Source organism: Cupressus sempervirens, chromosome 10, assembly GCF_028749045.1.
Source record: "Cupressus sempervirens isolate cs-2001-9-10 chromosome 10, ASM2874904v1, whole genome shotgun sequence".
NCBI classification, from domain to species: Eukaryota; Viridiplantae; Streptophyta; class Pinopsida; order Cupressales; family Cupressaceae; genus Cupressus; species Cupressus sempervirens.
The window spans coordinates 42936590-42951884 of record NC_143127.1 but is presented as its reverse complement, the minus strand read 5'-3'; positions in this window follow the sequence as shown (position 1 = coordinate 42951884).

Here is a 15295-nt window from a genome sequence, read left to right as displayed (position 1 = left end):
AAGGAGAAGCAGAGAGTTTACTCTAGAGTCTTGGAATTCATTAATTGTTTTCATAATAACTATAATCCTCTAAAGGATGCAAAAATAGAGGTAGGAAAATTGAATAAACTAATGACCACTTTTCCTAAAATTATGGAGGTCATGGATGAAAAGAAACTATTCTTTATTAATTCTTTTCCAAAAAAAGCCAAAGAGGTCATGAGGAGATTATCATTTACCCCTGCAATAGGATCAGGGCAATTAGTTATTCAAAAAAAGCCTAGCTATAGTATAATTTAGAATAAAAGGGCTACATTAGACAAAGGAAAACAAATAATGGGGTCAACTAGTGACATTCTGGAGGAGAGACTTGATGAGCCTGCTTGGTCAAAGAAAGGGATCAAAATCCTACAACAATGAACTGCTTAACCCAGGATTGGACATCCTGAGTGGTTCTAACCCAACTCATTTGGACTCATTTAATTTATCAAATAGGGATGTAAACTTGAAATGGTGTTTGCAAAGTATATGCTTTAAACATCTCTCAACTTAACAACTACTCTATGGAAATTCAAATGCTTATGCTACAGGAAATCTACACTAAAGATGACAATCAAATAGCTGAGAACTGCTTTAACTACCTATGTTGTAAGAACAACCCACTAATTCTACTATTAGTGGCTGTAGGAATAGCAGAGTCTACTCTGATTATATGAACTAAAGGTAAATCCTATACTATCTAATTAGTTGACTCTCTGTGTGGGCCCTACAAAGAAGTGAAGTAGAATGACTTAGAGATGGACTCCTGAAATGATCTTCTTATTCATAACAATAGTAAATGTACATACTGATAAAAAACAAGTTTATATTCAATACTCAAAAACTCAGAAAACTTCTTCTTTCCACTAAAAAAAACTAATTAACCAAAAAGCTCTTTCTGGAACATAGACTTCCAGTTATTTAAGCACAAACTAGGAACAAAATTCCTAGATTCTAGACTCTATAAACTACCAAAACAAATGATGAAATTGAATATTAAATAGATGAATTAAATCTAGCACTAAATGGAATAGGAATTTAGGAGCTCACAACCCTTGGATTTCCTCCACTTAAGGTTGCCAATTAACGTGAGCAACTGCTTTGACTCCCACTCCACTTAGTTGAGTTGACTTCACCTTTAAGTCTGCAAAATATTAGTGCCTCCAAAGTAATAACATACATCAAGACTAATTCAAAATATGTCATCTAAATTAGTTTACCCTATGTCACATTGCTGCAAGAGAACTACCCAACCTAGTTAAGGAAGGAAAACATCATTCTCAATATTTCATAATCAAATGACATATCATTTCATAGCATATTCATTTTAGTCCTGGAAAGTAATTATGCACACATCTATCTAAAATTATCATAAACATAATGTTCTTAAACATCAAAGTCTTTAGAAAGTTTGCAAATTCAACTGAAAATAAAATGATAAAATAGACCATATTCTAGTATCATCAAAGCCCATGCCCAAGAGGCAAAGGATAGAGAATGAACAAATGCCTCAAACAAAGGAATATTCACCCACCTAGTCCCCATTACAAATAGGAGATGAACAACTCACTAGGGAGCAGGTGGAACAATTGGGGTCCCAAGGGGGAGTTTTTATTACTACAATAGAATTAGAGAAGGAAATCCTCAAGAACCTCCTATGCCTAGCCTTGAGTTAACTATTGCAAATTATAGAGGGAAAGAATTGGACCTTGTGATAGAATAGGTCAGGCATGAATTCATCTCTGATGATAATTTTGTCAAGTCTAGAGCCTTTTACCAATTTTCTTGGAGAACATTGGAGTGTTTGAAGAAAGATGCAATACATTAAGAAAAAAGCATCCTAAAATGGAAGAGGCATACATACAAAACCAAATCAAAGAAGAAATGATATAACAATTCAAAAGCTTGACTCCTGAAGAAGGTAGGCAAATGATAAAAGCATCCAGGGTTTTGTTACTACCCAATTGGGATATTGCAGATGCCATGGTTTTCAATTCTATTACAAATAAATTGAGTGTAGAGGAAAAGGGGAAGAAAGAAATGAAAGGCACCAAATTCACTGAGGACCATGCTACACTGGTCATATGGTCAATGAGAAAAGGATCCAAGACTGCCTCTTCCTAGCCTAATGATACTGGCTTGATAGGCAGCCTAATTGTGAAAAGAGTTGAAGAAAATACCATTGAAAAGGCCACAGAGCTAGGTGTTGGATCAACCAACTTCACCTTAGCCACAAATCAAAGAGACAAAAGAGAAAGGTTGGAATTGCAAGACAGGTATGAGAAGGTTTTGGCTACATACAACAAAGAAGTTCAAAAAAGGATTGGAGTGGAGAATAAATTGATGGGATTATCCACTAGGCCAAGAATCACCTATCCTTGCCCACTAGTGGACCCTTTTTAAAATCCACTCCTCTCATTAAAATCCCAGACACACCACAAAGACCACAATATTATATTGTAGAAGATTTTGAAGAAGAAAAGAGCAAATTGTGGGCATTGCATGTAGGGTTGGAGATCAAATATGAGGAAATATTGAGGGGAGATATCATGTATTTAGTTAATAAAATTCATTGCCCTACTTTCCATGAGCAACTAACTAAAGTAATAAATACATTGGAGGAGCTGAAAGCAAGTGATGAAGATCTTAAGCCAATTGTCAACAAAGGATTAGAAGAAATAAGGATGTTACTCTTCTATTCTTCTTTGTTATTAGTTCATCTTATGAGAATATAGAGAAAAATTATGATTTAAGTAATGATATATCAGATTTTTATGATAAGAGAGTTGCATTGCAAAGAAGAATCATAAGCTATCTTGACAAGTATAAGAGTGTCAATTTTGAATTGTTTCCAAATTCTATAGACAAAAAGGATAAGTTGAAGAATAAAGATGAATGGGCCCATGAACTAAATGATTTATTGTGCCTTCAAATGAATAAGGTAATAAACAAAAAAGGAAATGCATGATGGGCAACCATCACTGAGGAAGTTGTAAAAATTCAATTATTCTTTGATTCTTTGAGGCAAGACTTTATTTAGATTGATAAATTAGGAGAAGATGTGATGAAGAAACAACATGATCTTCTACATTTTAATTGGCCAAGTGAACACTTTTTGACAAGTGGATGATAGAAGTCATTCATGCAAAGTAGTTAGAATATGCTAAAACTAATGATGAAGATATGGAACAGGATGAAGTACAAATTACTAACACATCAATAAAAGAAGAAGAGGACAAAGGTGAGCAACTAGTTATAGTTGGAAGCATAGAAATCCAAACTAGTGACTTAGTAGAAGATGAATAAGATATAGCTGTTGTCTTATCAGTTCATGATGATATAAATAGAGAGCTGCAAGTTGAAGTAAGCTTGCAACAAGTAATGCTAGATACATCACAATCAATTCCATTGGCTACATCTTCTGAGGAGTAACACCAATAGTGAAGCCAATTATCAATTTCCTATTAGTAAAGAATTGGCAAAAAGGATACAACAGAAAATAGTCCCACCAGAGAATATTCATGATGAAAAATATTCTGTTGCACAACTTTTTTGTCTTTTATGACAATAACAATGAAAATATCTTTTGTCTTAAGGATAACTATCAATTTCTCTATGCCTGAAGCTTGTTGCATCTCACCCTATATAAGTGAGATTCCAAGGCTAGAGTATGGGTCCGAGTCGTTGCATAATTTTAGCCTTACTAATTTTTGTTTGGTCCAGTCCTTGATGCAAACTTTGTAATGTATTATCTCTGCAAGTATCTGAGAATACATTGATGTTACATGATCTTGATGTCTTATCTTGAGTCATTTTGAGTTCTATTATAGTTGTTATACAATTTTCAAAAGGAAATTAATACAAAGATGAACTGTCCCCATGTCTTTTCTTTTAGAATCTTGTCTCCATTTTATTATCTAGTCATCTTGAAATTGCACGAGCAAAGCTTGTTCAATTGAATGCAATTAGGCTAAGTTGTATATCATTTTCACTATTGATTTTAATTCAATGAATTAAGTAAATGCTTTAGTGAATATGATAGGATTTTCATGGATAATAGGGAGGATATATGTAAGAATGAGTTTCAGTAAGAGCTATTGATAGAATTGATTGTAATATAGTCAATTCGATCAAGCAACTAGATAGACTATGAATCCCAATGGATGAGGTACTGATAAACTAGTTTTAGTCTACCTATGGAGAAAACATGAATAAGCATCAAGCTTCAGATTAAAATAAATTTTACTTTAATTTTTGAAGAATGTCAAAGCTGGTCAGCACTTGTTTACATTTAATTTCTAAGTCTTAGTTAGCTACTATTAGCCAAAATTGTCTGTAAATCTAAGAATTTTTTTGACCAATCTACTATAAGGGGTGTGTATTATTATAAAATTCCATGGAATGAATGAAATGTGTATGTAGTATCAAGTTATAAAAATTTTATCCCTCAGGTGCACCTACCTTGGATTTGCAGAGCCAAAAGAGTAGAAAATCTTTCATGATTTTATTGAACTTGGGTCCAAATGTGAAGCACATATGATTTTTTATGGGAAGTAGTTGATCCTTAGGTTGTTGTTATCTTTATTATCTTGGTATTAAGTATTTGTTGCTTAATAGCATAAAAAATCTACCCTGAATTTTAACCAATATTGACTTGTGGACTTGACTATTGGTCTACATGATCTTATTGGGTCCAAAGAAAAAAATATCAAACAACATGATGACCCTAAACACATCAAGAAAATTTTTGGGTGCTAATTATTTTTCCAGAACTATAGTAACATCATTCACATATATGTTTGTTTGATTATAGAGTTTTGTCTACAACATAGTCTACCTAAGGTTAATTATGTGAAATTTCTTAATTAAATATATAGATAAATTTGATATTATTTCTAGATTATATTAGTACTTAAATTTTATTCCAAGTTTTAAATCATACTATTGTGATCTACTATCATAATGATAGATGAAAAATTGATTAAAAAATAAAATATCTTTCTAATTTTGATGGTAATACTCTCTCTTCGTCCCCCCCTCTCTCTCTCTCACACAGATCATTGTCCTCATCATAAACATGGGCCCTCACTTTGAAATACCATTTGTCCTCCTCATAGAATTTTGGACCATGTCAATGTTGGTGTCCATTATATACAACAACAAAGTCCTTATAAAATTTATCAAAATTTTTAAAAATCATTTGTATTGTTCTTTATTTAATTATGTGTATTGTTCTTTTATTGAACATCATTCTTGACAATATTTGGGAGTTAATAGTAGCACTTTTTTCCAATATATCATTTGACCTACTTATAAATATATAATTTAAATTGTGTTTTAGTTTTTTGAATCAAATAACAATATCCATTCAACAATCAATAATGAGGTTAGTTAACAAATCAGTGAGTTAGCTAGCTTACTGGTTCAACACAAAGATATCATAGGGATTTGTAAATCTAAGCTCTTGAATCCTTTATAGACCTATTGCATAATACAACTTGTTGTAGCATGTTATACTTTTGATTGTAGTGTCCAATTACAATGTTATTCTTGTTTCCCTTGGTCTTCTGCAATTTGATATAGTTCTTGACATATAATTTTCCTTGAATCAAACTATTTTTATATAATTCGTCATCTATTTTTTAATGTCTAATGTGGTTTTGGTTCATTTTACAATTTTCCTCTGTTCAATTATTTCAATTTGGTATATTATACTAAAACATCATTTCATAACTAATTTTTCAAGCTCCATATATAAGTAGGTCTAAGACAACTATTGTAGTTGTAGCATCACTTTTCTTAGTTTTTGAAAGTTATATACCAAAATTTTGATAGCCCATCAAATCATGTCACATAATATTAGCAAATAAGAAAATAGGAAGACACTTGCTAGATTGTGTTCTAACTTCAAATGAAGAGGTGATGGAAAATGTTATTATCCTTGTAAACATTGCAAGGTCCTGAACATTAGAAGGGTTAACATCAAAATAACTAAGAGACATTGTAGCCTCCATGGTCATGCTAAAGGGGGGTTTGATTATAATCAATTGGTAAGTTGTTGATTATATAATTTTAACAGTTGTTCATGCAATCATGATCATGGTTTATTTATGTGGATAATTTTGATATAGGTCAACCTTCTAAGGGAATATGATATCAACCACCACAATATGAAGAACATGGATATAGAATTGGAGGAACATGGAGGTGTGAATATTGAAGCTGAAGATAATTTTCCCATGGAACTAGATGGCGATCATGTGCTAGAAAATACATTTGAAGATGATGGTATAAATGTATTGATTTATGACACATTTGGTACTGACATAGGTCATGATGATGAAATTAATGTTCATGAAAGGCCTCTACTTGAGAAGTTAGAGGCAACCCTTTACAAAGGGTCCCAAATAACTCTTCTTTCTACTATATTGTTTTTAGTGAACTTGAAGGTTATGAATGATTTATCTAACATAGAAACATCATGTATGTTAACATATGCCATATTTTTCATTATAGTTAGTAAAGAGTGAACTATATGTTGTTAATAGTGTTTATATGAACAAATTATATATTTTTTGTAGATTGAAAGGTGAGTTTTTATTGCCACCATAAAATATTCTACCTCACTTATATTGATAATTATTTTCCATTATGAAAGATATTGGAATGGAGTATCAAGAAATAGATGCTTGACCCAAGGGTCATATTTATTTATCATAAAGAACATGAATTCACACTAGAATGCCCTAAATGTTAGACAATGAGATATCAAATAGATCAAATAACAAAAAATGTGCCTTGCAAGGTTCTTCATTATATTCCCATTGTTCCACATATGCAATAGTTATTATGGTGCAACAACTTAGATCAATTTATGGATTACCATGCATGGAATAGAAGTAGAGATGGATTTATTCAAATTCTTGCATATGGTTTGACATGAAAGGATATAGAGGAAAAGTGATCACGCTTTAAAAACAAACCTTGTAATTTTAGGCTTTCATTGGCAGTAGACTGTGCGAATCTATTTGGAGAGGATATATATGTTTACTCGATGTAGCTTGTTTTTGTCATCAACAGTAACATTCCTTCATGGGTGTCAATAAAGAGGGATCGCATCATGTTGGAAATGATTGTTCTAGGTATTTTTGTTCATCTAGTAGTTGTGTATATGTAATTATAAACTTTACAATAAAATGATCACAACAAAGCTGGTTGCTTTGCATGGCTTGCAATAAAGAATAGGATACTAACAAGTGATGGATTACATAGATTAAACATTACTCCAACCTTCAAATGTATGTTATGTAATGATGAATATGAATCAGGTGATCATCTCTTTGTGCATTGTCCTTTTTCCTATTAATGATGGACATTTGTTCTTAGAAACTTAAGCTTCTTTACCCCCCTCCAAAAAAACATATGGGATATTTTTCAAGAATGGCCAATCCTCCACCCTCAAGCCTTGTTCACAACAGTATGGAAGTGTTCCCCAACTTTAGTCATATGGGATATTTTGTGGGAAAGAAATAAGCCAATCTTTAGACAAGAATATTCTTCTATTAATAAGGTGTTAGAAGGTATTGAAAAGTCAATAGTAGGAGTAACTATTGCAAGCCTTAGTAGATGCAAGATCAATCCTATTATTAACTCTTAGGATGGAAACGTCCTTTGAGAATGGAAAACATTATTTATTCACCTAGGATGGGGATTAACCAGTGAATCACAACCTAAAGTAGACTAGTCTAATGTCTATTGACATCCTCCCATCAAAGGATATGTGAAGCTCAACTTTGATGGAGCATCTCAAGGAAACCCTAGTCAATCAGGGTTAGGGGCATGTATTAGAGATTGTAATGGGAAAGTGTTAGTTTTTACCACTGCCCCCTACTAGATGGTACTAATAATCTAGCAGAAGCTCAAGCTCTATTTGTTGGATTAGTCCTTGCCAAGAAAGGAAATTTTCACAAATTGTAGATTGAAGGTGACTCTTAGGTAATCATTAATGCCTACATTAAAAGATGGACATAATCTTGGCAACTTAAATATATCCTCCATCAGATTTGAAACTTGTTAGACTACTGTCTAGATTTATTTATTTCTCATACTCTATGGGAGGGAAACAAAGTTGCTAATTTCCTTTCAAATTTAGGGTGTGATGGCATCATGATCTCTACACTTCATTCGAGCTCACTCAATGATCAATACAAGGAGCTACAATTTCTTATTAAGTCAGATTTAGTGAAGTTTCAGTACTAATTATCTCTCATTTAGGTTTATATGTCATGATTGCTTTGGTCTTATACATAATTAATGTTTCTCATTTCCATTTAGTTAAAGCCACCATGATTTCTATCAAATGAACATCACATTTTTACTCCATGTTCTTTCAAGGGACACCTGGTATAGATCACATGCAATGAAGTTAATCCAATGTTTTCTCAAGCAATATATTTACATTGACAGTTTACCCTTTAAATCCTTTGTGCATGTTGCCAACTGATGGAATTTACTCTCACAAATCTCTTCTTTTAACTATCATTTCCCAACTTATTAATACCCATCAAAGCTTTTTGTTTTAGTGCATTACAAAGTTGCTTGTCTAATGATGTTGACTCCAATGGAGGTTTGTGTTAAATGTGATTCTTGTTCTTAGTTCCATAGGATAATTCTGCCCAAAAATTATAGGATTTGGCTCCAACTGTCTATGGATTAGAATGTTCTTCCAATGCACATTGATGACTCTATCATGGATATAATGTTTTGCATAAATTCCCCTTGCATTCGGTGAGCTATTAGGCACATCATTGGGGATGACATTCTCTCCCCCTCTTCTAGATAGTTTCTCTTTCCCTCCAATCTAGTGTCTTTTTTCCTATCCAACACCATGGATTTTCTACAGTCAATTTCACTGTTGGAGATTCTTTCTTCTAAAGCCATTCACAAACAATTTTGGGATGAAATCAACTTAAAAATTGCAATGCAACAACATTGGATAAGTCACACTTTGGTGGGTGATTTGTTTCTGTGATCTCAACTTCTTTAGAAACATGAATTTAGGATAAATTTTGATGCACTCCAAAAATCCTTCAAAAAATAGAGCTCGTGATTCATGAAATCTACTCTACAAGTTATTGCAAGGGCCCTAGGCTTCCAACTTGAAGAGCATGTAAGACATATGGGGTTTGCACTACTAGACCTTCTAGAGCTTCCAAAAAAAAACTTTTTATAGCTATCCAATCATAGATTTCCACCTTGGTTGGCCCCTAATTTGCATGAAGGTTTAGACAATCTTCAGGTTGTGGGTTTATCTACTTTGCAAGGCCTACACATTGTGACCTTGGGTATCCATGATGTATGCTCCTTGAAAGATGGTAAGTGATTTGAATGACCACAGTTTCCACATGGTGCTTAGGATTAGGGATGGAACATGGACTTTGATACCATGCATATCTACACATGAGATGCATTTCATGTGTTGGGATGAGAATCTTAACCTCTACCCATTCTTGACTTTGGTTGGGGAAGAGTTGCTTGGGCTTTAGATGCCTCAGTTTCATGTGATTAGTCTGAAAGTGTAAAACTAAAAGAGTGAGATTTCTTGGTTATTAATAGTTATTATTTCTTAAAATTTTAAAATTTAGTTTTTTAATGCTTGATTATGTAATTGGAGGAAGCATTTTCTCCAAATTGTAAACAAGGTATATCTACTTCATCAATATAGAAATTGGTACATATTGATGTTTAAATCTTTTTGTATTTAGCGACGATTTTGGGTTTTCTTATTGATTCTTTCCCAGTTGAGCTTTTGACTCAAACTTTATTTAATAAATATATTCAGTGGCTTGCCCACTTTTGCCAAAAATAGAAAAAAAAACTATGTTATGTCAAGTTGTTCATTTGACTAGGCAAGTACCAAGATAAAGATATGAATGTATATATTAATCCTCTTATTGATGATTTGTTAGAGTAATGAAAGGATTTCACTATGTATGATGAATCTACACTAGTAGGATAAAGACAAACAATTCCATGTGATGTGATGCTTGTATGGACGATACATGATGCCCTAGGGCTAAATTTTTAATGGTATGTTAAAGTGTTCTAGTTATGCATGATAATTATAATTATGAAGGCTAACATATTTAATCCAATTATATCATTATCTTGTAGAAATTCAAACAAAGGAAGAATTTGCATGCCCATTTTGTGGTACAAATATGAAGTCTCATCATTCAAAAGCTTTAGGAAAATATGTGTTTGACAAGTGTAGGTACTTCCTCCACATGAATCATAAGTATCAAAGTGCTGAAAAACATCTTTTCAATGGGAAAGAAGAGATTAAATCAAATCCATGAAGGATGGCACCTGACCTATAGAAGTTGAAATATAATAGAATTAATCATCAAGGTAATGTCATCCCATGAAATGGTTTATGTTTGGAATTTATATTTTTCTATTGTGTTTTGTTTATTGATGATGTCAAAGGTTATCAAGACATAAATGACCACCTTCCAAAGGGAATAAAAAGTTATCCCAAACAATTTTTATAGGCTTCCCTATTACAAAGATCTATAATTTTATATGCATATTGGAAAGAATGTAACATAGACATTATGGAAAATATTGGATGGAAGGCATAGCAAAGAAAAACTTATCGAAATTGATACTAAGATTCATGGATCCACTCATGAAATGGAAGATCTAATTCAATCAAATACCCATGGAGACAAAATCAATATAAGTGCCCTTCTTCGGTTATTAACGGAGAAAAAAGTAATGCTATAAAAGAAGCCATGCAAAATATGTGATTTCCCATAGGATTTGTTGCAAACATAAGCAATCTCTTATCAAAGAAAAATGAATTTGTCCCAGGATTGAGAATAATTGGCATACCTTCATCAAGGTAATTCATGTTGTTATGTATTTACTATATATATGTAAGCTACATGTAGTTCTTATTCTATTATTTTAGAAAATAATGAAATAATCAATTTTTACTTATTTTAGTATGTGCTATCTATATGTCTCCTAAACCACTTAAACAATAATGCCAAGAAGGTCATCTATGATCTTGGAAAATACATGAGGTAAGTAGTGATATTTTTCAATTTGTTGTATAGGTATATTATATTTAATTTTTTTTTGTTATGTAATATTTGTATATTATTTTGTAAAGTTTTGTATCTATATATATTTTTGTCTTCAATCTCTTGTAGGTGGTTGGCATCTTAAGAAATCCATAAAGATGATATAAAATATTGGAAGAGTAAAATTCCTCATCTAATGTGTGAAATGCAAAAATTTTTTACCTTCAACTTTTTTCAATGCACAAGAACACTGCCTCATACACCAAGCTAAGGAGATTGAAATGTATGGACTTGTATGAAGTAGGTCAATGTGGATGGTTGAGAGGCACTTGAAATTTCTGAAGGCTTTGGTTTGACAAATAGTATCCCTTAAGGGTTCTATGGTGGAGGGATATATGGTATATGAAACTATGGTGTACATTACTAAATATCTTCCTAAGCTTACAACAAAGTTCCATATAGATTGCATTTAGGATCTCAGTCCCATTAACCGATTTGAAGGGGAGTACTTGATGGGGAAAGGAATATTGAGGAAAGTGAAAGGTAAATATAAGATTTTATTGTAGTTAATTAATTCTTAATCTTTAAAATAAATTATTTCTATGTTGTATATCTATTTTTTGTATAGTTCATAGAGAGCGAGATGCATAGAGAGCGAGATGCATTGAATTTGTATCTTACAAATAATCTTGATTGGATGATGGTATCAATTGAACAATGTCGACAATCTGGTCAGACAGTAACATGGAAAGGTATTTCTTTATTCGTTAAAGAAGATTATTGTAATGGAGATTCTAATTTTACACAAAAAGAAATTGTTTTAGCATATGACTTAAGAGGTCATGAGGTACATATAAATTTATTAATGACTCATATGTTTATCAAGTCATGAAACATTTTTGTTACATGTTTGACATATTATTGCAGCTCAAAAATCACAAGGCTATGTGGTGTAATGGTTATAATTTTTGCATCAAAAAGTTGTATGACAAGAAGAATACTTGTGATTATGTGGCAAAAAAAGTCTTTGAGGTGACTAATATTTCATCTAAAAACGACATGCATCCTCAAGAGTCTCAAAATTGATACTATGGCATTTTGGATGATATACTTGTTATAATATATAGTCCACCAATATAATTGCAGTGAGCGGGGGGGGGGATCAGTTATTTGACTATTATCACAATTATCAAAGTTATTAAATCTTAACCATATGAGCAATATAATTAGAAACCACAACAAGATAGTCATGCAAAATAATACTAGATATGTTAACTAGGGAAACCTTTGGTTAGAGGGAAAACCCTAGTGGGGATGGTACCCACACGATGATGTACTAATATAAATATTCCTTGTTAGAGGATGGACCTCATTAGGAGTATACAAAAACATTCAGTACATATAAGTCCCTATTAGGAGACTTTGAATCCCTCTTAGGAGTTGTAGAAGGCAGATGGACCCACTATCCAAACAACTTCATAGACAAGATCAATGAATCCACTATCCAAATCATCTCTATATTATTCCTTTTAGAATAATAGAATTGAACTATACTGATCCTTCCTCTTTCTTTGTCCTATCAACTAGACCTTTGCTCCTTTTGATCTTAATACTAGATCACAAACTTTGTATCCAATAATCCCTTGGATCACTTACTCACATTCACCAAAAACTCTACTCCTTTTTTTACTTCCTTGATTACTTCACATTAAATACATTGATATGGGTAAAAGCACAGATCTGTGTCACCATTTAGGATACCAAAACCTATTTTGGTCAAATCTCATTTCTTTATCAAAACTCAATTTTTTTCAAAAACCAAAAATACCCTTTTATAGATCTCAAATTTAATATCATCATTATATAACTTTTTGAGTTTTTTGATTAGTTATAATATGTTATAATCTCAAAATATTATAAGTTTTCATTTCCACATTTCAAAAAATGCTCCCTCAAAAAAAGAAAAAAATAGTAAATCATATAAAAAAAAATTAAAAATTATATTTATCTCTAGAGGAAAGAGTCCTCTTCACAATTATGTAATTTTTTTTCAAGAAGGTATAGGTTTGATAGGGAAATTTTGACGAGAAGGAAAAACTGTTGGATTCTAATAAAGTCTAGTTTGAGTACTTATAAAAAAGAAAATATACATAAAAAATAATAATTATTATTTTGTTCCCTAGCTATACATGTCATCTATAATATATTTTCAAATTAGAACAAAAAATGATGATTTGCATATACTTGTTTGATGAGGACTACATCGTATATTTTTTATAGTTAAAAAAGGGACTTCAAAATAAAAGAAAATGAATAAATTCTTACTCAAAAAAATTATAAAAATTATTGGCATAAAATTCATCCAATTCTACACATTTCATCAGTTTACATCATTTTCAAATTCTAAACACAAATACCATTTTTTTTTCCATTAATGTTGAACTGTAGCATTCTGATATCCTATTTCTTTATAAAAGGTGACACAGGTTTGTGCTTTTACCCATACACATTTACAAACAAGGAAAACATCTTTCCTATATATCATATCTTCAAAATAATTCTTTGAGTTAGCCTTGAGGCTTTCCCAATTAATTATAATAAGATAATTAATTATTTTATAATAACAATAACATTGTCGGATCATAGTCTACAAAAATTCTCACATGTGTAACACTAGGGCTTGTGCACTCACTGATGTCACCATCAAACTATCTTCTATCACTGACTAAATGCACATCTCCATATTATATCTATGCTAGAAAATAATAATACAATCACCAAAAACTGCTTCTTAGGTACTTTGTCTCTATACTGCTCATTGTAAATTAGACATACCTTCCGTACGTATTTGAGTTACTTTATGCGCATTGAACCTTATCATCAAGACATAGCATGGAACATGTCCTTACTCAAACACCACCAGAACATTAAACCTCTTTCCATACAACTTTGATCTCTATTTGTTACTCTACAAGTCTTCATTGAATTATTACTATGTTGACATCAATGACAAACAAAGTCATGAATGCAACATGTAAATACTACCACATGCTTACCAATGCTTAGAATACTCCCCAAAAGGAATATCATGAAAATTCATGCAAACAATATCCCCCTTAGCATTGATGGCAACATAGATGAAAAACATCTAGGTTTGAAGAATACAAAACAATGATCTGCTTCTACTGCTGCTTGTTCTCATCTCTTCATCAATAAAAAATGAAATCCTTTGGAACACTACTCTATTCAGAATCTTCTATATTGACATCATGATTTGTTCACTAACTAACTTCTTAGCTTCTCCTTCTTTCATCAAAACTCTTCATGAAGCATATATCCTTATAGATATATTCCTTCTCTTTTACATTAATCATTCTAAATCTCCCTAATAAATATCTCTCCCCCATACATACTTAGGAGAGCATATCTCCCCATAGAGATATTCCTTCTCTTTTATGTGAATCTTTCTAAATCTCCCTAATAACTATCTCTCCCCCATAAATACTTAGGAAATGTTTTTCATGCATTCTCTTCCCCATTGACATCCATGACAATGGCTTGATTATGCCAATTTATTGCTTCAAGTCTTCAACTAGCACAAACGTCCAAAGACACTATTCAAAATAAAATACTGAGAGTCTTCAATGACTCTACTCATCACAGATACTCCCCCATAAAGAAAGCATGAACATTCAATCCAATCAAACAATAGTTCTCTATACCACTAGACTAATGCAATCTCTACATTATCTACTCTAAAGTAGGGAGGGGTATAACCCAATCATACCTCTTAAGTACTCATATATATCTTTAGGTAAGGGATTTGTAAAGATATCTACAATCTGATCTATAGCACTAACATACTCCATTTCGATCTCCTTTTTTGTAGTATTTTCTCTCAAGATATGATACTTAATAGATATATGCTTAGTCTTAGAATGCAATACATGATTCTTAGACATACTCATTGTACTTGTGTTATCATAGTCTATGATAAAAGGTTGTAAAAAATTCTATCCTAACATCCTTCAGCATTTACTTCATCCACATCACTTGGTTACAATTATTCACTATTTCTATATACTCTGCATCAACTGTACTCTACAAAATATAATCTTGTTTTTTAATCAAACAAGAAACCAATCTTCCTCCAAGAAAGAATGATCCACCACTAGTGCTCTTTTTGT